General features: G+C 41.4%; 1 long non-coding RNA gene across 4 annotated transcripts in view; it reads left to right on the top strand.

Annotated features, from left to right (window-relative positions):
- Nucleotides 1-21,078, top strand: part of LOC122465054 — a 49,110-nt gene that overhangs the window by 16,619 nt on the left and 11,413 nt on the right. The window contains exon 3 of one of the 4 annotated variants that reach the window (XR_006289604.1): nucleotides 6,659-6,727. The exons of the other annotated variants lie outside the window; for them this stretch is intronic. This is a non-coding gene — a long non-coding RNA (uncharacterized LOC122465054). The remainder of the gene's footprint in view (nucleotides 1-6,658; nucleotides 6,728-21,078) is intronic. 4 annotated transcript variants of the gene reach the window in all.

The raw sequence follows: 21,078 nt of genomic DNA, 5'->3' as shown, positions 1-21,078 counted from the left end.
AAACAAGTTCCTTACTAATCATATGTCTGAGCTACTTAAAATGAGTCAGATCCTCAGCTGGTCAATGAGGATCAGATTTTTCAATGGCATTTCAATGCTTAATGATGCAGATAAACTCCTAATGAAATTTTCAAAAGTGCCTAAACATTTCAGATAGTCACAATGGTACCTTCTGGCTTTGGAATCTCCAGATAACTCCCATTGGTTTCAATAGTTTAGCTTGCCTAGGTAACAGCTTTTGAAAATCCCACTAGGCACCTAATTTCATATTTAGGCACTTAAAAACCTTTGAATATCTGATCCTGTCAAGAGAGCTATGTTGATTTGAGGATCTGGCCCACTGAATTTTAGAAAATGCCTTTCAGCCCAATGAAAACTAAAATGACTGCATTAAAAAAATTGTTTCCATTCAGTGTGGTGGTCAGAATGGCAAGGTTTACAGACCTTAAAATGAAATGATGCCGCCAGATGCTGCTGTAAGTGGGGAGGCGGGGGGGAGAAATCAGCAGCTGCAAATCCTCATACAACATCTCACTTAAAATGTCATGTGTGCTACTTGGTTTAAATTGTCACCCCTCCAGCAACCACAAACAATGCAGAAACAGCAGATGTGTTTTCTATTTAGAATTAAACAGTTTATCTCAACCACTGTCATTGTTACAGAGGGAAAATAAATAAATATCCATGTTAATGTAAACTTCAAAAGGTACTTTCTGGCAAGAATGGCTATTTCTGAATCCAGAGTCCACTGAGAACTAAGATTTGACCAGATTTTTTTCCAATAGGGATGCTGGCAGCTCAGAGTGTAGTAAAACTCAGATTGGTCAAAAAGATTTTTTGGCCAGATATTGCATCCAATAACTCATGTCATTTATACTTAATGGTCCAGAAAATTTAAGTAAACATCATAAATGTCTTTTGTTATTAAATGTTCCATTAAAACATTTTGTTTAACTCTTACTTACATGCCTTCTTTACTGTTCAGTATTTGCCTACATGATAATCTGAGTCACCTCCTGGAGAGTTAAGGATTTGACATAATTTCACCCTAGCCCAGAACTGCACAAGAAAAACAAAACTGAAATGTCTTGCTGTGAGTATTTTATCTTGAAGTTAAGTTACTTCTGAACTTGCCCTTCAGTCGGCACAGCCGATTTCCTATCCTACTCATATGTTTTAGAAGTCTATAGCTTTGCTCTTCCTATGGCCAGGCAGTAACTACTATATGAATATTAGAGGATCACTTTTTAAAAGGAGAAATACTACTTCTAAAGGGCATCCTTCTGAGAAACAATTGAGTCATATCTTAAAGTATAGTTACTTTCTGCAGAAAATAAAGGTAGAGATTCACTTAGCTATTTATATCCTGTGCTTATATTTAAAAACCAAAGGAGAACATAGTCTAGGTGTCAAGATATTTTGACTAAATCATACTTAATTCTTTCTCCAATCTAAAGAAGGTTTAATGGCTGAAATATTACCACTCTTTCCTGCCTGACACAGACTTCAGCAAATACCTTTCTAGTGTTTGATTCTCAGCCAGTATGTTAATATACCACCATTCAGCATATTTCCAGATTTTATATTTTTACAATGAGATTTTTGTCCTCATTCAAGTGAACACACCAGTCCTTCTGACACCTTTCCTGTTTAGAAATGGGCAGAGAAAGGGTATGTATAAGCAGCCAATGAAGAGCTGTGTAAGCCATTACTGCTGCTAATTACACAGTGGACTTGGGACAAATTCAAGTACCTATGCAGTAATTTTATTTATTGCATTGCATTATGGTCCCAATCCTGCAAACCTTCCATGTGCTGAACCCTACTGCAGCCGACTAGAAATCTGTACACAGAACTTGCAAGATTGGTCCTTAACGTTGTTCAGTCCTTAGTGCATTTATAACATGTGATTGGAATATAAAGGAAACAGAATTTAGAAGTAATAACCAAATGAGTCAATTCATTTTAAAAAAAAGTTTCTGTACTACTTAAAATTCATTTCTAGTACCCTAGAAACTTGCACAGCTGAACTTCAAACAGGCTTAGCTTTCTCCTGACTGGACACATTTTCAGTCAGCCTTATTCAAAACAGCTCTTGTCCATCATTCTTCAAGAATATTGAGGTTAATTTTAAAACTGCTTCCAAAGCAATGGGGAGTTGTACTAAAATAATGCTGTCCGATACATAAAGGATCATGTGAACTACATGTCAAAGAAGAGTAAGGACACATTCTTACAGCATTGCTTGGGGAAAATGGTCATGATCCTTTGCCACTGAAGTCAATGGGAGTTTTGCTCTTTATTTTAATGGCAGCAGAATCGGGTCTTAAAAGCACATTTTGTTTACAAAATAAAAAACCTGGATTGTATATAACTTTTTAAATACTTATAAAACTGAGAGCACTAGAGCTGAATTTGTGAGTTACCTGAGGGGGGAAAATTATTTTCTCAAGTTTGTTATACAAAATTATTTGACACATCATTTAGAGGAATTATTCTTGATCTATAGATTGTTCATGAACGGGGTGGGTTTTTTGTGCAAGTATTCAATTTGAGCTGTGTGGGTCAACATAGGCCATGTGATAGTGTTGCTGTGCCCTGATTGGGTGAATATACTTCTTAGAATCCACTTTTGAGTATTAATTGTCTGACTTTTGACTACAATCTAACATTATATTGTGCTGTACTAGTCACTTTAAATCGCTGTCTTCCCAAACATTCAGGCTAACAAACTTGTTTACTAGAATAATTGTGAAAATCTAAAAGAAAAGGGGCCAAACACAGCTGAAGTGAATTCAGTTTTATTTGAGTGACAACTCAAAGAAAATATTTTGAAGTATTTGGTTAATTCTTGAGAGCACTGTGTATATTTGGGCTTTGTGCAAATTTCCCCAGGCAGCTCTACCAATGCACCTCACTTCTGATATGAATGGCTGCTTTGGTCCCTTTTTAAATAGGACAACTGTCAGTTTTGCTGAAATTATGCCTGGTAGACAAGGAGATTTGTGAGAGACACAGAGGCAACATTAAATCTTTCTTGCGATTTTAAGATGGGTAGGAAATAGAATTTATTATGAGGTCTGTCTGTTTCTCTCATCCATGCAGCATGCAAACCTCTTCTTTCTGTTGAGGAAATTTAACCGAAGTGCAGGAATTTGCACAATGATAGTAAAAGTTATTTCTCACTGACTCCAGTAGGAAAATCCAAGTTCATCTACTGCTTTTCGATCTCCACCTGCGATATGCCCACAATGAACTTGGCTGCCTCAGCTTCTTACTTCCTCCCCATCTGGTAGCCTAGCTCCTCTTACACTCTGCCCCCAACTTTCAGCTCACAGCTGCTCTCTCCTGACCAATGCTAAATGCATTAATCCCACATATTTATGCTTCTATGGGCACACCAGCTGGTGACTGCCTCCAAAACCCTTTCTCAGGAGGGGCAATTCCTCCTAATTTAAAATGGCCACCCAACAGTCTCCTCATAGATGGACCCCACGCATCAAAGAGCACCCAGAGAGGAGTCAAGTGAAAGGATGTGATGAAAGCAGAAGTCCCCACTTCGGAGAATGCCTGGTATCCACTCCCTTGGCCCAAGGGGGCAGAGGGGATAATTTAGCCTTAATTTCTCTTTTCTGTTTTAAGAGCTCCACTCCCTGTCCCTCTCAGATATAGCAGCATTGCTGGTGGGCAACAAGTAGCGCACCCCACTATCTCTGTCTCCTCTCCTCAGTAGGATTATTCAATTATTCTGAATAGAAAGAAAATGCTTTTATGAGGCAAGAAGGGAGAGGAAGATAAGATAGGCAAAACATAGAGAAAGGGAGCCTTTAAAGTATAATTTACTGTGGGAGGTAAGAATCATGAACGGGAGAAGGAAAGGCACATTCCACTTGTAATGACTTGAGCATATTTCCAGCTTGATGAGTGATGTAAAATTACTTGTGCAACTTGATTTAAGCTCCAGTCTTACCTAGGGTTGGAATCACCTAAGATTGTCCTTGGTGGCTTGAATATCTCTGCCAATGATAGCTCTTGTGAGTTTACTAAAAATCTCAGGGCACCAATGGGACTTTCCCAGGAGGATTCTGGCCTGAGACACATCAATGAGCAAACTCTAGATCTTCTGTTTTGGAGGTGGATTGGGAATGATCACCATGGTTAGACCATTTCCTCCTAGGCGCCTCTCATGTTTCTCTCAGAACATGAAGAGAAGAAAGGATGATCCAGTAGTTAGGGAATTGGGATGCATAACACCTAAAACATGGGTTGCAGGTGGTGGTCAAAAGTTATTTTACTGCATGGTGGCTGTTTCTGGTTAATCTGGATTGCCTGTGTGATGTAATTGCTGATAGTTTGATATGACCTTTTGGTATGCATGCATTTATCTATTTTATTTATTTATTTAAAGCTGTAAAGGCACCCAAAGGCTTGTGTGCTGGACACATGTTTTATAAATGTGGATGTAAATGAATAATGACCGGAATTTATACTTTGTTTTACTCCATATACTATATGCAGTGAAACTCCCTGTTACAGGACTCAGAGTAACAGCCGTGTTAGTCTGTATTCGCAAAAAGAAAAGGAGTACTTGTGGCACTTTAGAGACTAACCAATTTATTTGAACATAAGCTTTCGTGAGCTACAGAGTTTATGCTCAAATAAATTGGTTAGTCTCTAAGGTGCCACAAGTACTCCTTTTCTTCCTGTTACAGGACCTGACTCTCTGATTGTGTCTCCCGCCCCCCCAGTAAGTAGCACATTTTTAGGGACTACCAGAAAGAAATAATGATTATTAACAGGAGTTGGAGGTTTGGAATGGTGGTGTGACCTGTACTCAGGGCTGTCCTTAGGCATAAGTGGCTGCATAGGGCACCTGAAAATTTGGGGCACCCCTGGGTCTTAGTGTCTGTCCACCTGCCTCTTCCTATCCCTATTCTGACCCTTCCTGCAGGCTCCCACAGCTAACTGCTGCAGCCTGGTGACTCTTACTCCAGAGGGGATCTAGTAACTTAAAAGTGAAAGAGCCTGCCAGACCTATTAGCACAACATTGAAACTGTTAGAGCCATTTAAGTGGTAATGAAGCCATTTAACAGGCATTTGTCAACTCCCAGGCATATACTGTCAGTTTCTGAATTTACTGGCAAAAATAGTTGTGCATTACTGTAATATTTACTCAGAACATGTTAGTCATCAGGACCTTAGTTTAAAATTTGCTTTAAAAATATTTCATTAGTATGTTGCTGAAGATGCATTATACCTGCATCTGTAATTTTCACTCCATGCATCTGAAGAAGTGGGGTTTTTACCCTCAAAGGCTTATGCCCAAACAAATCTGTTAGTCTTTAAGGTGCCACCGGACTCCTTGTTGTTGTTTTTTGTGGCTACAGACTAACACGGCTACCCCGATATATTAAAAACAGCATGCTATTTATGAATATGAAGCACACATCCTTTCCATCTGGTAAAACAGCCAATAAATCTGCTATATACAGCTTCCTACATCAGCTAGGGAACAAAGAAGAGGTCGGAGGAAGAAAAAGTAGAGAAAGAAATCCGCTTTTGTTGCTATTGCTCAGTCACACAGGCAGCAGTCATCTCACAGGAAGTGACTCCACTCTGTGCTTTGACAATCATAGAAGCAAAGGTTTGGAAGAGACCTCAGGAGGTCATCTAGTCCAATCCCCTGCTCAAAGCAGGACCCAACCCCAACTAAATCATCCCACCCTGGCCTTTGTCAGGCCTGACCTTAAAAACCTCTAAGGAAGGAGATTCCACCACCTCCCTAGGTAACCCATTCCAGTTCTTCACTACCCTCCTACTGAAAAAGTGTTTCCTAATATCCAACCTAAACCTCCCCCACTGCAACTTGGGACAATTACTCCTTGTTCTGTCATCTGCCACCACTGAGAACAGTCTAGATCCATCCTCTTTGGAACCCCCTTTCAGGTAGTTGAAAGCAGCTATCAAATCCCCCCTCATTCTTTTCTTCTGCAGACTAAATAATCCCAGTTCCCTCAGCCTCTCCTCATAAGTCATGTGCTCCAGCCCCCTAATCATTTTTGTTTCCCTCCGCAATATAGAGTTCCCTTCCCCTCACTCTTACAATATTGCAAGACTTGTCAAACAGGAATCTAAAGACAAATAATATGCATCTCAGCAGTGCATCAGACATTAGATAAAAGATAAATTATGCATTATGACCACATAAGCAGCATCCAGACACTGTGCAGAATCAGTATGGATTCTAAGTTGGCTGACAAAGTACAGATTGCTATCAATCAATTAACTTTTATGCTCTTATGGCAATTAAACTCTGAAAACTTGACTACTGCATTCTGAAAATTAGTTTCTTCAGTGCAAGCTCCTCTCCAATGCAGATACCTTCTGATAACTAAACAAGGAATTTCAATCTAAAGTTATTATAAATGCCCTGTTAGACACAACGACCAGCCATGTACCGACATTCCATCACAATGCAACTCAACCCTTAGCTTTGTCCTGCATTTATAAGGGTGATGATTCTTCCGTAGTAAAATAGGTCCAAAGTCTGTGTTATAGTTTTAAAAGAAAAGCAAAATTATGCAGATGGAGAATATTGGAAGGCCAGATGGATTGTATCTGGAAATGTTTATCACTTTTTTAATATTTTGAAACCAGATGTTGGTGCACAGACATTTGCTGGTTGCGGCCGTAGGAAGCTGCATTGGAGAGAGACTCTAACCTTTGGTAAGAAATTACAATGTTTTGATCCAGTTAGATCAACTATTAGTATATAACTGCCCAACCACCGCTGTAAGCCGTTTTTAAAAAAAAAAAAAAAGTAGGAAACAGATGCTTGATAGAAAGAGAGCTATCAGCCAAAGCATTCCTGATCTTTTTATAAAATGTAAACTTAAATATTTTATGTGTCCTTTAATGAACTGCTATGGAACAACTTTAGTAGTCAAAACATTGCACAAGATTAGACACATGCAATTTGTCTTTTTTTCTTTTTTTTTCCTTTTTTAATATAGTCTTTCAATTGTGCTCCTGGGAAAATGGGCACAAAGGTGACTCGTGCCAGGTTATTAAAATTAGACCTCTTCTGTAACAACACAAAACAGATACTTAAGGATGATGGCATTTTGACTCTCAGAGTAGGGGCCTTTATCATTCAAAGGGGTTGTGTATGGGGGAAAGCATCCCCAATCACTATAAAATGGCGCATTCACATTAAGATGCAACATCTTCCTCTGTACATGTTAGTAAGTGTGTGCCAACAGATCATACTTTGTTGCATTTGTTCTTCCTGAATGTTCAGAGACCGTGGACAGAGAGCAGATTCTGCTATTGCTGCCATTCTGTTGCTCTGCTCAGAGCTGTAGAGCTGCCTCTACTTTTCTTTTTTCCATCAGAAGAACTGAATTGCTTTGTCCTGTCCTTGTAGATCTTCAAGAAATGCAACTCATGCCAGGGCACAAGTTAGCAAACCATCTGCCACCACCATTCTCACTTAACAGGAGGGGTGGATCTGAACCAAGATCCCAGAGCTGAATTATAGATCTGGATCCAAATTTTTCCAGCGTTCCGAGTGTTCAGATTTGATGTTGGATTTCATTTTATGATAGGGTTAAGATGTGAACTTTGATTGGAACCTTGATCTGGGGTTTGGGTTCAGGAAAAGCTGGCCTTTTGGATCTGCAAAACCCACAGCTTTGGGTCCCCCGAATTTAAGGGACAGAAATGTAATGGAGAATCTCTCAGCTTTCTTTTTTTTTCAAGCAGGTTTCTTTCCATTTTCCATATGGAGATAACCTTGAAAACAGTGGCATTGGAAGAGTTTTTTGTAGTGGAGGTGCTGAGAGCCATTGAACAAAACCATGAACCCTGTATAGGATAGAAACCACTTCCAGCCAGGGGGTGCTGCTGCCCCCCTAGTTCCAGCTCCCATGCATAAAAACCTAACGAATGCAAACCAATGACTAAATGTTGAAAGCTTTTAACTGACTTTTCATAAAGATCACAGATTATCCTCAGTCCTCTCACATCTATCTAGGCTGGGCTTTGGAGCCCAGTAGAAAAAAAACAGGAACTTTTTCAAAAATTCTATAGCAGTTCACAGCTGTAGGGACCCTAGGTTTGTGAGGAATGATGATCTTGTGGGTAAGGCTTTAGAATGAGAATTGGGTTTCTGTTAGACTTCTTGCATAATCATAGGCAACTCACTTGCTCTCTCCATGCTTTCATTAGCTAGAGGGATAATACTTGCTGTATCCTGTTTTGTCTCTAAGCTCTTCAGGGCAGGGATTGTTACATGTTTGTATTGTCTGTAGTACAATGGGCCCTGATCTTGGCTGAATCCTTTAGGTGAAAATACAGATTTAATAATTTTTTTTTATAGTCCAGACAACAATAAAAGCGGCAAAAGCCAAAACAGCCTCTTTGCTCCCTGAGATCTGTCATGCCATTTCAAGCAGATTGCAAAACAGTACCCTATCCTCCAGTTAATGACAAGAACAATACAAGCCAGGGGTTGTGGAGGGCAACAATGGGAAAGACCACTGCAGTGGTTTACACATGCTAATGAAACAAAGTCAAAATGAAACCTGTTTTAGGACATTCAGTAGCAAAGAAGCTCTGGAGAAGTGCTAGAAACTGTCCCCACCTAATCTGTTGAGGTTCTTACAATGCACACGCCACTATGGTGTCTGAGAACTTTTGCTTTGGGTAGAACAATCCTGGCCAGACAGATGGATAGACTGGATCAGCTAATCTGTGCAGCTCTTCTGCCTATCTAATTTCTCTGAAATGCTTTTTGGGAGGTAAATCCCAGGAAAAAACCTTCCACAGTTACCTACAGTTCTGTGTCACATGCAGACTAAAGGGACTCTCAGAGCTTTTTTCCCCTTTGTGAATCACATACTGATCCACACTTTAAAAAATGCAGTTTCTCAGACACACCAGCAGTAGTTTGTTAAAATGTTGGACTCAACTACTGCACAACCAAAACACTCCAAGTTATCTCTCCATTCAGCATGACCTCCAATGTTTATCATGTGAATTGAGCAGAACTGTGTTTTACCAGATTAGATATGATTTGCACAAGGGGACAAGAGGAGGGAAGATCTCTTGCGTGTGTTTTAGCAACGAAATTGTTTAGTTTAGTCTTTTGTTCACAAACAAGCTTCTTCTTTTTTTCATAGTTTTTGGCCTCCATCCCACACTTCTGTTCATGCTAACCAGAGCTAGAGTACATCTGGCATTGTCCCTGCTCTTCTTCACGCAGCTGGAACAAGTTAGCTTGCATTGTTTCCTATGACTTCCCCTGCATATCAATTGCCATTACTTCGCCCCTGCTGCAGCGCTTTTCAATCTATGCTCTCCTTCTGTTCTCTACCAACTGCCAGGATTTCTCTCCTTTTCTTTGTTTCCGCTGTTAAGCATGTATAAGGCCAAATTTTCAAAAGCAGATGCTGAAGAAAATATACTATAGCACTCAGTCCAATACGCCAAAGATGATGGTAGTGCTACTGTGATTGGGGCTATTATGGTAAATTATTGTCATTTTTATAAGAGGGTTAATGCTGTGACATACTGTTCTGTAAGAGTGTGTGTGTGTGTTCTACAAATCTGATAACCTAGACCCCTGGGTCTAGCTGAGCCATGCTGAGTATTACCTTTTGTGCTCCCACAATACTGGCAGCAGCTAGGAGAATTGGTTGAGTCCCTGATGTAAGTTACAGCAACCTCAGTGCTGCTCTAACATATTTTGGGGATTGCTGGAAAGCAAGGTGCTCTGGCCACAGCCCCTACACCATATGCATAAGCTAGTCTTGCTCTACGCCAGCCAGAGAGTACCCTAAACAAGCTGAAGCCTCGGCTGCCCTACTGGGACAATCTTATGTTCCCCTTCTACCAGTCTGTGATGGCGTTCGTCCTCTAGCTCAGGTGGTAGCACTTTCTAAGAACATAAGAACGGCCAGACTGGATCAGACCAAAGGTCCATCTAGGCCAGTATCTTCCAATAGTGGCCAATGCTAGGTGCCCCAGAGGGAATGAACAGGTAATCATTAAGTGAGCTGTCACCCATTCCCAGCTTCTGGCAAACAGAGGCTAGGGACACTTCTACGGTGCTGATAGACTTGTGTTCTAATCCTGCCCACTACTTACTTATTCAGAGGAGTATTACATTTTGCAATGGTAAAAGTGGCTTTGTTTGAGGCCAGGACCTAGGTTGGGTAACACTGAATGGGGGGGGGGGTGTGTGTGTGTGATTTGTTAAGTACAGATTTACCCAAGCCATTCATTTCTGGATGATTAGTGTGTGTTGGCACGTCACAAACGTGCTCAGCGCTGTAGAAGGCACAGAATGAAGACAGTCCCAACCCTAAAGAACTTGGACCTGAAGTTCCCCAAAAGTCCGAGAGCTTAGGTCAGGTGTTCCAGTTCAGGATCATCTCTATTATGAAGTGGTGCTGAAAAAATCCAGATGTTAACAAATAATTACTGCATTTTCTTGTAAAAAAAACATATTGGAAATGACTATTTTTTTCTACTGAATATTTTGGAAATGACATCCATGCGGAGAAAGTATAAACTGCAATAAATTCTATAAAGGTTAAAGTTTGTAAAGGCTGAATAGAATGGAAAATTTTGGCCAAGATTATTTAAAAACTTTAAAACAAGCCAGAGAGTTAACAATGATGTGGTGTAATCTTAGGTATCCATTAAAGGTTTCAGGCTACATTATCAATGTTACGTGCTATACAGACACAGGTTGAGGCATCAGGAGGAGAAGGCTATTTAAGGAAAATAAATTTTAAAGCAGTAAGAGTCACAGAGCCTAATGAAGGATTCTGAGTTTTTGCACTTAAAAGGGTGGGCTTCCTGTTTAAAAACATGCATTCTGCAGGATAGAGAAGCTAACCTGCTGGCTGCCCCCCTCCCCCACCCAAAAAAACATCACCCCAGAAGGAAGAGTGGAACACCACCCTCCCTGTAGGACCTGCTTTCCCCCATGTAAGGAGTAGTAGAGAGCTTGCAGGGGTTCAATGTCTTTCAAACCTTTCAGAGGGTTTAGTTGGGAATTACGTTTGATAGGAGTTTGGGGCAAAGCTTCAGCTTGGTTTGTTATCTGTCACTAATATTTATTGCCTTACCAGCTTACAAGACCAGATCCTCAACTGTAGACAGGCTAGGTAGCACACAATGAATCTCTGGGGGGGGGGGGGGTAGGTGAAAAGATGGCCTTTGCTCTCCCCCCTACCCCAAAATCTTGGTATATACTCTTTTTATAGTAGATCTCTGAGCATCCTGAAGGCTCTATGTTATGCTGGTTACAAGCTGCCATATCTCCCCGTGGAGTCATTGACAATCAGCAAGGTATACAGAAGCCCTGACCATGATCACTATGCTGGCAGTGGGGAGATTTGATGGAGGAGCCATTACATTGGCTCCACATCACAAGATGGTTCCCTTACACTGCAGCGTTCTTCCAGTGGCCACCTAGAATCTGCCTGCACTGTAAAAGGCACCCCACTGCACTCAGGGATTAGGGCTCCATGGCCCCAGTCCCCTTCTGCTCATCTTGCTCCTGAGGTATAGGTATCAACATAAGCAAAAAAGACAGACCTTTCTAGGCATATATTAAAACAGCCTTATATCGTGGTCTGGCTGGAACTTAACTTGAAGTCTTTACAGAGCAGATGATGAAACTTTCACTAGGAATCTCCTGCATCTGTTTTCAAGTCAACCCTCAAATTACTCCAGTGTCCAGTGGTAGAAATGGTGCCACAAAGAGGAGAGGACTTGGCAGGAAGTGAAAGCTTAGGCAAGAACGTACAAGAGTCTTGTTGTTTCATTGCTATCTATCACACAGCAAGAATGCGAGACTGAAGTCAATGTAGAGGAATTCCTACAGGCTTGAGAATAAACCCTGGAATAAAATCCAGACAGTCCTGTTCGTTCTTAGTTCAGAGGTTGATTCACAATAGGTGTAAAGTGTTGTTTGAACTTTAGATTTTTAAAGGGGAAGAAGGAGAAGGGTTCATTTATTTACATTCCAAAAACTAGGAGATTGGGTGGATCAGGGACTTGATGTAGGGCACGGAGCTTTTCTTCAGCCCATGTTGGCAACTAAACGTTGTAACATCTGATGTGTGGTTGGAGAACTACATAAGACCTGATCCTGAATTCTTTGGGAATTGTGGGTGCTCAGCATCTCTAAGGTGCTTAGTTGATGATATTATTCCTGATGTGTCTACATCACCGGAGGGGAGGAGGTGGGGGAAAGAAGCATAAGCATTCACATCCTTATTCGTATTTTCCATGCAGAAGGCAAGAGTAACTAACACTTAGCATCGTAAGCACTTTATAACTTCACAAGCTACTGTCTAAATACTAATTATACTTCACAACATCCCCCTGAGGTATGTAAGTATTCATATGCCCGTTTTACAAGTGGAGGGAAACTGAGATATAACCTGCTTAAGCACCTAGGGCCACATAAATCAGTGGCAGAGAGATGGACCCCAGAAGTACCTGGCTCTCAGTCCTGTGTCCCCTCCACTCCATAGCACTGAACTACTAGCTTTACTCTTATCTTAGTCCCGAAGGTGTTAATAGTTATCCTGGCAAGTCAGTTTGAGGCAGCATGAACTGCCCTTGCCCATGCTGTACCTGTTCTGTGGATAAACAAAAGACTTTAGAGCTCAGGTTCTAGTGCATAATTCTGAGGCCATTACAAAAATAAGGAAAACCCTAAGTGCAATGGTTCAGATGTGGAAATCTGTAAGAGTAACCAATATTGACTTTAACTTGACTTAATCAAGGGTAAGGTCCTAGATACCCTGGCCTCGCAAACAAACTCCACCCCCTGACGTTATTACTATTCCACTGATGGATTAAAGCCATATGGCAACAGTGTGGGCCAATACAACAGTTCCAGGGGGTTTGGATCAGTCTATAGCTAGTTAAAAGATTGTTTTGCGCTGTGTGTTTGGCTATCAAAAAGTACCGACTTAAATCTTAAATGAAGGGCTTCTAATACCTATTGTGGGGGAAAGCACACACCTGTTCAGTGTAATTTTACTCTGTGTTTGTGTGAACTCTTCTTTATTCCACATTGCTACTCTGACAGCCCCTAATGGGTCCCCTCTGATTTAAAAAAAAAACCAATTAACACGAGTAATCTCTGTGGGGAAAACTGCCATTCCATTGCCAAGTAAATTGCAACGTTTTGTGAACTAGACCTAGTGCATTGTTTAATGTGACTAACAAAATATGTGTGCTTGGAATGTGTAAAATTATGCATGTATACCATAACCATTCAACTGCCTCACCATTTCAAATGTTGGGACAGATTCTCAGTCTTTACTCAGACAGAACTCCCACTGACTAAAGATCACCCCCCTTCCCCCATTTGCAGTTCAGTTTTCTCTATAGTAGGACAGTTGAAATAGGTAGGTAAAAGAAATGAGGGTTTTGCTAAGAAGCTGATTTATGGTGAAGCTAAAGAGTGGAGTGCCCCCTAGTGCTTTTATGAGGTATTATTAGCATTTATAATATGGTTAAAACTAACACGTTCTACCCAGCTTCCCCCAAACTTACATCTTGAACATATTTTACTATAGCGTAACAGCCAATGAGAGAGACTATGAGCTTGCAGATAAAATGTTCTGGGATGTGTGTCTCTCATCACATCAACACACAAAAAATAGGTTTCAGAGTAGCAGTACTGTGCTACTGGGTGACGCTGTTCAATCAGTGTATTCGCATGCCTTGACTTTATTTGTCTCAAAACTGCATTGTAGTTTTTCATGTAGTTTTGGGTATCTGTGAATTTCTGTTTTCCTCTATGTATTACTATGATGTTGGAAAGGAAAGAACGTTCTTTGGAGTCCATTAATCTGGCCCCTTTAAATGCCTACTTATTTTGGACAAGTTATTGGGGAATAAATCAAATTCATTGCATGGACTCCGGGCTATGCTAACTCACACTTCTGTTTAGATAGTATGTGTGCTGTGAATTGGCCAACAACACCTTTTAACAAATATGGATTGCTGTTTGCCAGCATAAACCTCCTATTGTGTTGCCTTTTATTCACTCCAAAATGCCCAAATACATTTTTTCTTAATCTTTGAGAGATTTGTACTAAGCTAATTTTTTTTAATAAGCCCTGAAAGGGAGTATCTCCCAGCACAATGAGGTTTTTGAGAGCTGCTGATGCATCATTCGTGGCTTAATTCCCATGTCTCTATTTCCAGATGGGTGCACCCAAGTTAAGAGGACGCTACGGTGCTACAAAAAAGGGTGTGTAAGAATATGGAGCCACAAAGATTTTATATCTCTTTTCTAATGCGTCATCCTCATGGGATGTTGGCCCTAATCTAAAGTGCCTTTAATCACAACTTTCTTGCCATGCCAGCTAATGATACAAAGCACAAAACACAAATGTGGCCAGGAGATGGCAGTATTTTACTACCTATGTCTTTCACTTGCACTTTTTTTTTTCTATTGGAAATAAAGTTGTAGGACATATGAAAGTTTAGCAAGAGTAATCATTTAATTTCCCTAAAACTATAACCATAGCTAACCTTCTCTAGTCTTTTTTTCCTATAAAACAAAAATAGCACGTTTGTATGCTACACTTGATAAATTATTGGTGTTATGCTAGGAGAAAACATTTGATTCTAATGTGTGAGTAATAGAATCTTCAGCCTTGGTCACCCCACTGGATAGCTTCTCCCCCCTATTCAGGGCTAGATTGATCATCGGTCCTTTGCTTGGCCACAGAGGCGAATAAGGGTCCCCTTATTCAAATTATGACTCCAGCTGTGGTGCGGGAGTGGTGGCTACTCTCCCTATACTCCTTGCTGCAAGCAGCGGCATGGGAGGGGGCTTAGCAGTGAGTAAAGACATGGAACCAGGGTTTCTCTTGCTGACCAGAGTAGCTGTCCAGGTGCACAGGGGGACTATATGGCTCCAGAAAAGGGGCGTGAAATAGCTTACTTCTCAGCATCACAGATGAGGCACTCGGTATCTCATGGCATCAGGCTTTTAAAGTGGGATTTTAAAAGTTGTTGTTGGCTCAACTTATTGACCTCCAATGTTGCAGACTTGGACCAATGCTGAATGCTTTTGGAAAATCCCATCTTTAGTGTCTTGACATTTTATTCCTCCAGGCTGGAAAGTCATCTAAAGATTGTGACTGCCGTTCATGGCATACCAAGGGTGGGACACTGACTCCAGCTCAAACCAATGGGTCATGTGAACAGGCAAGACCTCTAGTTTTCTTGCAGCAGAGGGAGTATTGGAGGTACCATGACATACAACTAGGTATTATTTTGAGCTGCAAAGTTCAGATCTGGTGCCACAGTTTCCCATAGTTTGGACATGTTTAGACCCAGGGGTTTAGCAGGGGCATATCCCTTTATATGACTTTGTCATAAAAAGGTACTTCTGTGTTTGGGGTTTGCAAAGTATTGCAAATGTGGCCAGGTTTTGGCTTACAGGTATTCTCACTTTGGGGGATGGCTCCATAAATTCAATAACGATGAGTTCTTCAGTCCCTCACACTGAAGGAGACAGTCAATGTTTTTTTGAGATAACAGGCTACAGTGATGCTGATCACACCACACTACCCCAGACAGCCCTAGTTTTCAGGTCTTGTGGAGATTGCTATGGCCTCTGTAAACTCTACTCTCGAACTTCTAGCTCAGGGCGGTCTGTTCCTCTGCGATCTGGCATCTCTGAAGCTGACTGCCTGGTAAATGAGATGTTAGATTAAAAAAAAATAGGATTTTCCAGTGAGATGTTCTGTATCCCACGGCAGTCCAGAAAGCTTTCCAACATTTCTCTGTATACAGTTCTATGAAGAAGATATATTCCTGGTGCACATCAAAAGGATACAGAGCAGGATCACCACTGGACAAATTGCTCCTAGAATTTCTGCAAGCTGGACTGTCTCTGGGGCTACAATACAAGTCAGTCAAAACTCAAGTGTCCTTTATATCCTCAGTTCTGGCAGCCAAGGGTCAACCTCCCTGACCAATCGCCCACACATTAAAATTCCTCCAAGGTGCCCACCCAATCAGGCTTCTTCCTATTCACGGGGTAGCTCCATGGGATTGTTTCCTCATATTAAATATGTTCTTGGCTCCACTTTTCAAACTCCTGTCTGAAGTGTCACTAATATTTCCTAACAGTTAAGGTCACTTTTCTAGTGGTCATGAAACCAGCTCAAAGGATATCAGAGTTGGGCACCCTCTCTATCCTCCTTCAAAATTTGTGGGTTTTTTTCTCCCACAATGACAGGGTGGTGCTTTGGACAGACTCTTCATGTATCCCCAAGTTAATTTCCATCTTCCACCAATTCCCAGGCTATTTAGCTCCCTTCTTCTTGCCTGAATCCAGCCCATTTGAAAGAAAGGGTTTGGCATATCTTGGTTCCCTCCCCACTCTGAACTCTAGGGTACAGATGCAGGGACCTGCATGAAGGGCCCCCTAAGCTTATTCTTACCAGATTAGGTTAAACACTGCCATCACCAAAGTGTTACACAAAGAACAGAAGTGCCCACTTGGAAACGTTCCCCCCCAAGCACTACACCCCCTTTCCTGGGGAAGGCTTGATAAAAATCCTCACCAATTTGCATAAGTGAACACAGACCCAAACCCTTGGATCTTAAGAACAATGAAAAAGCAATCAGGTTCTTAAAAGAAGACTTTTAATTAAAGCAAAAGTAAAAGAATCACCTCTGTAAAATCAGGATGGTAAATACCTTACAGGGTAATCAGATTCAAAACATAGAGAATCCCTCTAGGCAAAACCTTAAGTTACAAAAAGACACAAAACCAGGAATATACATTCCATTCAGCACAACTTATTTTATCAGCCATTTAAACAAAACAGAATCTAATGCATATCTAACTAGATTGCAGGTCAGAACTCTTGTAAAGAGTTAGTAAGCATTCCTGCTCTGGTCCCGGCAAAGCATCACACAGATAGAGAGGACCCTTTGTTTCCCTCCCCCCCCCCCAGTCCAGCTTTGAAAGTATCTTGTCTCCTCATTGGTCATTTTGGTCAGGTGCCAGCGAGGTTATGTTAGCTTCTTAACCCTTTCCAGGTGAAAGGGTTTTTCCTCTGGCCAGGAGGGATTTAAAGGTGTTTACCCTTCCCTTTATATTTATGACAGAAATGGTTTGGCATACCTTAGATCTCCAGAGGACAATTAGGATCTATATTAACAGAACAAAGCCCTTCAGTAATGCCACCTTTTGTTAATTTTGTTAGTTCTTATACCCACAGATATTCCAGGTCCTCCATAGCAAGATATATTAAGGGGTATTTTCCTAGGCATGTAAAGCCAAGGGGAGAACTCCTCCTTTTGAGATTAAAGCCATTCCATGAAGGCAATGGCAGCTTCATGGGCTGACCAGTCCAGTGCACGATATGAACAGTTTTGCAGGGCAGCTGACAGGTCATCCTTGCATACATTGACTAAATTCTATAAGACTTCATCTGGATGCAGCAGACTTCATCAGTAGGGTTGTGCAAGCCATAGCTCACTCAACAATTGATAGTGATGGGATGGGGGAGGGGAGGGTGTAACTAATGCAAAAATCTCATCACTGTTGAATTTCTGGACCCATCCCATGGAGTGTGAGAGAGACCTGGTAGATAATTGTGTTCTTACATTTAACTGCTGACTGTCTGGGTTATCCCAGTTTATGTCTTTGTCAGTGTGACAATCGGAGTCCAGACACCCCAAAAGGAGAACAGAAGGTTTAAGTCCCCTCAAAAACAGTTAAACCAACTGATGGCATACAATATTATTTTATTGTAAGATTATATAAAGATCTTTTATGAAAGCTTGTAATGCACTGAACTAAATAGTCATGATACATGCACACACAGATTGTGGAGATGAAAGTGTGTGTGTGTATATTTTTATATATATATAAATACACACACACACAGAGAAAATTGTCATTGTAACTGTGATGCAGCTTCAGCATCACCTCACAACTGTGCCGTGAAACAATCAGGCAGGGATGGGCTACCTCCCCAACCAGACAAGACTGGCTTCAAGCACCCAACCATTGTCTAGGCTAGGCAAAAGGAAAAACAATGAGGAATCATCAAAGGAAATAGGAACAGCTTGAAACTGAAAAGAAAACCCTACTGTTAAGAAACATAGGCCTTGTCTACACTACAGGGGAAATTCGATCTAAGCTACGCAATTTGAGTTACGTGAATAGCATAACTCAAATCAGCGTAGCTTAAATCTACTTACTGCGGGGTTCACGCTATGCTATATCAATGGGAGATGCTCCCCCTCCTCTTCTCAATCCAGTGGAGTACAGGACTCAATGGGAGAGTGATCTCGGGTCCATTTAGCGGGTCTTCACTAGACCTGCTAAATTGACCGCCGATGCATCGATTGCAGCTTGTGGATCCCCTGGTAAGTGTAGCCAAGCCCTAAGAAAGGAGGGAGTTTTCCACACTTTGAATATCTATAGGGACTGATGGGGGAAAAAAACTGCAAATCTTCTTAAAATGGAAGGGGTTTGAACTGAAGACCATCCAGTCCTTGGGGGACGGTCTCAAGGCAGGATGCAGTCTGTGAATGTTGGATTCCCTCCTATAGCCAGGGGGTATACTGGAAAACTGTTTTAAAGCAACAGGTAGCTCTTATTAGAAAAAAGGATTTTATCTAATATGAAAGTATAAAACCTGAGGTTTTCTTTGTTTTCTGTGTAACTTGTGTGTGTTTGCTTTCACTTACTGTTTTTATCTTTGAATCTGATTTTTTTTTCTATTACGCAGACCTTTGGTTTATTTTTATCCCAAGCAGGGGTCTGGTGTGCAAACTGTGTGTGCCAAAGTGGCTGGTATATGAGGGAAGGGTTTCACACCCTAAGTGTTTGGTAATTAAGAACTCTGGGAGGATGCATTTGAGTACTGGAAGTGTTGTTGGAGTAACTAGGCTGGTGAGATCTTATGCTTGTAGGTAAGGTATAGGTGTCAGGGAGTTGAACCATAGCTGCATAGCACAAAAAAGGCCCCCGAAGTTACATGCCAGGTGGTGGCAGAACCCCTTACTGGTCTGGGTGGACCCCAAAACATCACTTTCAGGTTGAACACTTCTATTTCCTAGTTGTTGGGCAGATTTGTGCTATTGTTAATGTTTTTGAAAGACTTGCTTTCAAAGCTGATAACTGTCACATGTGAATGAAACTCTCTGGAGGAGCTTTTCAGTGAGAGGAGTAATATGGATAGTCAGCCCAGCCAGTCAAAAACATCTCTCTGCCTCTGCTGCCTACCGTGTAGGTGACTGAAAAATCCATCACTGCTGAAAATATGGACCCATTCCTCTACCCAGAATGAAAGATTCTCTCACTTAACCAGAAGTTTTCTCACTTCTAGCTGGCAAAAATTCCATATGTGATAGTTTGCAACAATAATGCCGTGCCTCTAATACCTGTATGCTTCACCTTTGGGAGAAACAGATGATGTGATCCTGATGAGAATACACAGCAGTGAAAAAGGGGACAATGGCCTCTCATGTAGATTCATAGCTATTAAGGTCAGAAGGGACCGTTATGATCATCTAGTCTGACCTCCTGCACAATGCAGGCCACAGAATCTCACCCACCCACTCTTGCGATAAACCTCTCACCTATGTCTGAGCTATTGAAGTCCTCAAATCCATGGTTTAAAGACTTCAAGGAGCAGAGAATCCTCCAGCAAGTGACCCATGCCCCATGCTACAGAGGAAGGCGAAAAACCTCCAGAGCCTCTTCCAGTCTGCCCTGGAGGAAAATTCCTCGATGACCCCAAATATGGCGATCAGCTGAACCCTGAGCATATGGGCAAGATTCACCAGCTAGATACCCAGGAAAGAATTCTCTGTAGTAACTCAGATCCCACCCCATCTAACATCCCATCACAGGCCATTGGGCCTATTTACCATGAATATTTAAAGATCAATTAATTGCCGAAATCATATTATCCCATCATACCATCTCCTCCATAAACTTATCGAGTTTAATCTTAAAGCCAGATAGGTCTTTGGCCCCCCACTGCTTCCCTTGGAAGGCTATTCCAAAACTTCACGGAGGAGGCATGGAGTGCACTGAGCACTTCAAATACCTGGTCGTATGACTACAAAGGGCTCTAAACATCACATAGAGATCTGACATAACACGACTGCTTTAGCAACAGCCACATTTGGAGAAGCAAAAGCATTACCATGAAGTGTAAAATGAAATTGCTGCAGTCTCTTGTCTTTAGCATCTTGCGACATGCATGTGAAACATGGACTTTAAGGAAACAGGACATTGAGACTTCCTGCCTTCCAACAGAGATGCTATAGACAATTGTTGTGCCTTAACTATACTTCTCACATGACTTAGGAGTAGGTAATTGCCCGAATTTACAGCCTGACCAAAGTGATACCGGATATCGAGATCAGATGAAGAAAACCTGAGTTCATGAGACGTGCGGGTAGAATGAGCAAAGGAAGATTGTTGAAACAAGGTTTGCAAGGACTGGTGCCAGGGGCAGGAAGCACCCACCACGAGTGTAGTTCAGTGATGTGTCTGGGTGAGGTGGAGTATGGCATGCTTAAGGCTCTGTGACAACTGCAAAACTCGGAGGAAGATTGCTGGCCAATTACTCTTATGTGTTTGTTGTAATGTGACTCTGTGGTGCTCTGCACCATGACAGAATGTATGTGTGTTTGGCCACACCATCTCAGAGGACATAATACAAATGGATAATGTGAAGGACAATGGAAATGGTTAGGAAGGCAGAGAATCTTCTATGTGAGCAGAAACTAAAAAGATTAGGGGGCAGATCCTCAGCTGGGGTAAATTGAATCGAACTATTGAAATCAATGGAGCTATCACAAATCACACCAGTCCCTAGGACTGTTCAGTTTACAGTGGCATTGACCAAGAGGGGCATGATAGAGGTAGAGAAAATGAATGATAAAAAGGTCAATTAAGCACTCCTCTTTACCTTGTCTTTTTTCCCATAATATTGTGCAGGAGCAAGTGGACACCAAAGGCAATTTAAAAAACAAATTTATAACTG

The sequence above is a fragment of the Chelonia mydas genome, chromosome 3, assembly GCF_015237465.2.
Source record: "Chelonia mydas isolate rCheMyd1 chromosome 3, rCheMyd1.pri.v2, whole genome shotgun sequence".
Lineage (NCBI taxonomy): Eukaryota > Metazoa > Chordata > Testudines > Cheloniidae > Chelonia > Chelonia mydas.
The sequence above is the reverse complement of the archived record's forward strand: the minus strand, read 5'-3'. Positions and strand labels throughout refer to the sequence as shown.